This window comes from Schistocerca cancellata, chromosome 4 (assembly GCF_023864275.1).
Source record: "Schistocerca cancellata isolate TAMUIC-IGC-003103 chromosome 4, iqSchCanc2.1, whole genome shotgun sequence".
NCBI lineage: Eukaryota > Metazoa > Arthropoda > Insecta > Orthoptera > Acrididae > Schistocerca > Schistocerca cancellata.
Genome location: NC_064629.1, coordinates 139,298,064 through 139,301,742, shown reverse-complemented (window position 1 = coordinate 139,301,742; position 3,679 = coordinate 139,298,064).

Here is a 3,679-nt window from a genome sequence, read left to right as displayed (position 1 = left end):
ATGGCCATCATTGCACACTGCTAATCCTGTAACTAGCATTCATATTTTTTGTGAGAGACCAGAATGTATCGCGTTTATTTGTTATGTGCACAGGGACCAAAGTCTTGAACAGAGCCAAATGATTTAGTGCCTAAGGGGCTGAATGTATTCTGCAGTGACTATATTTCTTTATTGGTATTGGGAGTTGCATTGCCCAATCAATTCGTGAAAAGTTTTGCTAACAGTAACACAGAGTAAGCACACCATTTGCACTTACAACACGCAACATGACAATTCGAGTTCAGTACTCATTCCATAGATCAGACATTCATTCAACATAATCGTAAAGTTTTTTTTTTAAAGAACGTTATAAACTGTTCCTTACATATGAATCAGATTAAACCATGTTAGGTTCAATAGGTGCGGTGATCTAAATAACGCTTCCCAACTAAATTTTTTAGAATTCAATAGTAATAGTTTATTAAGCTTTGTCACATACCCAATACAGACTGGCGATTAATCTCATCAGTAAAATTAAGTGGACTTAACTATCTCGAGCTCCCAATATGGGGAACAATCAACTCACTATACAGGGTGTCCCCTCTAAGAGACGTCATGGTTATTTTCTCTGGTGTTTCGGCAGATATTTGCAGCTTCATTTTTGTAGTGTGTAGCTGGAGTCAGCCCAAAGAAATACTGTTCATCACATTTTTCATGCGACACCTATCGCGGACGAAAAGTGTCGGTTTGCTACCCGTTACAAACAAAATGATTTTTAAAGCGGAATTTTACATTCCCACTCGTTAGAGCGGTCCCAGATTAGTCTAGTAAGATATTTGTTTTATCAAGATGTGTTAACAAGGGCAGTAAAACACGAAGAATAACCATTACTCCAGTAGCTAGAGCACCGCCCTGGCCCGCGCTGCAGCAGTGCTTAGTTACTGCTGGAGTACTGGCTATTCGAGTTTTACTGACCATACTTACACATATCGATAAAACGTATATCGCAGTAGACTAATTTGGGACGGCTTTCTCAAATAGATATGATCCAAAGAAACGCAGCACGTTTCATTACAAGTTCATTTCGATTTCGTAAGCGAGAAAGTGTCATAGAGATGCTCAGCCAACTCGAGCGGCAGACACTGCTAGAGAGGCGTTCTGCATCACGGTATGGTCTACTGTTACATTTCCGAGAGCGTATGTTCCTAGAAGCATCAACGAACATGTTACTTCCTCCTACATATATCTCGCAAAAAGACCATCAAGACAAAATTAGAGTAATTCGAGCAATCTGTAACGGGACATCCTCATCTAGTATTACTTTTCCTCAGCAGTAGTAGTCGATACCAGTACTATTTTTCGAATTTTGTACAGTAATTTTATACACAGTATGTTATATTTCAAGCTAAAATTGATGAAAAGAAATTACTGAATAAAATATTTTAGTTTCGATGTTGTAATCGACAAGTACTAGTTCTGAATGTACAGTTAAAATTATTTTTTTAGAAACATTTGAAATTACGATATTTGCTCACTTAAAGTTTCTATTACTAATAACGCAATCCTGGACTGTTTATACTGTTTACTATGTTTATTTCCTGATTCATTTATGAAATAATAATGGAAATTAATAATGTAATGAAAACCAGTAGAAATTCATTTGTTATGAAAAATTGTAAACCCTTTGGAATATTGTTATTTCGCAGAGTGTGGAAGTCGTAAGCTTGCCTCTGACGTGATCGGACGTATTTTTGTATAATAGGTGCGAAAAATGTAATTTCGCCTTTGTTAATGTGAAAAATCAAAATACTGTATGATATATTAAAATGTGGGAAAATCAGTGGAAATTATATTTACGTAAGAAATTCTGCAACAACAATCTTCCAGTTTATTTAGTTCAAATCAACCTTGAGGACTTGATGTTAGACTTTCAGCTTCAAGAATCAGAACCCTAGACAAGAAGAACTGGAGCCATCTCAACATCACAAGCTAAGTAAACTTGAAAGTTTATTGTAATTTTCGCTTCTCTCAGATCTTCATAAAAGACTTTGTTTATTAATTACTTGGACTGGGTATTGTTTAATGTGGACAACAGGTGGAAGAAGGAAGGAAGGGGAGATTACAAATCGTTCTTACCGTGAACCGTACGCAACTGGAACAGGAAAAGGGGTGAGTTTCACTGTACAAGAAGTACCCTCTGCTACACACAGTTAGGTTTCTTGCGGAGTAAAGATGTAGATTTAATTAAAGGCATGTAATAATCCGATTTAAAAATCATTTTGTTTCTAACGGGAAGTCCGCAGCTCGTGGTCTTGTGGTAGCGTTCTCGCTTCCCGCGCACGGGATCCCGGGTTCGATTCCCGGCGAGGGTCAGTGATTTTCCCTGCCTCGAGATGACTTGGTGTTGTTGTGCCGTCATCATCAGCATCATTCATCCCCATTACGGTCGGAGGAAGGCAATGGCAAACCACCTCCGCTAGGACCTTGCCTAGTACGGCGGTGCGGGTATCCCGCATCGTACCCTACGCTCCTCGGAGTATGGGACCTCATCATCATCATCATCATCATCTAACGGGAAAGTAACCAACGCTTCCCGTCGGCACTGGGCACACATGAAATACATGCCAAGCAGTATTTGTTTCGGCTAACTCCGGCTAAACATTGCGAAAACTTAATTACAAATATCAGCAAAAACACAGAGAAAATGCGCCTGACGACTCGCAGGAAGAAGACACAGTATAATTAAAATAACGGGTAACACATCATGTCTTCACAGCTCAACACTGTTCAGAGTTCAGATCGAAGATACACACAAAACTCACAAGTCCATCAGTTACCTGATGGAATAATTGCAAGTGTTGATCCGCGCTGAAATACACCAGTCCCCACTCCAGACTGAGTTACAGTTCGATTCAGTATAAGTTCGTTCCAAGTCCGAACTAGCTTAATACGTGAAGAATGTAAATTCCAACGACCTACTGGCAGAATAAAGAGTGCTGCACACTGAGCTACTGCGCAGAATATTTGTAAGTGTTGCGACCGCCATCACGAAAGATCTTCCATGCCCTAAAAGCATGCGGTTCCATCACCACTCAGGCCAGTATAGGTTTTGCCTCTTCATCTCCGTCCAAGCAACTGCAAATGAGCAAGATGGCCACTGCGTTTTTATAAGTTCGCTTCACCCTACCACGGAAATCCCAAGCATCTACGTCACTCTGAGCAATCACTAGCCTTATTTACAACTTACTATAGACTAATTCGTTTAAAACTAGATGCATTATCATAAGGATGCAAACATATCTGAATAAAACGGCATATTACACTTGTTTGTATGTTAAATAGTTATCCTAGAAATCAAAATTGAATAAACATATTTTAATTGCAGTGATCAATTTCAGTCTTTGATAATTATGAATAATTGTTATACATACATGTACGGGATCAATTTCTTACTAGAATTTACCTTCTCTTTTAATTACTGAAATCACAATTCACATATATCCAACTATACTTAATTTATGGACAAAATTGAACAAAATATTGAATAATTAATTAAAATTAATAATTAAACTAATGAATCTCACAATCTAAATGTTGTAAGTCAAGAGTGTGTACGTCCGTGAACATATATTGCCATGCTAATTTTGTAACTGATTTGATTTATTAATTAAGCTGACTTTAATTATGTATACAGTTAAAT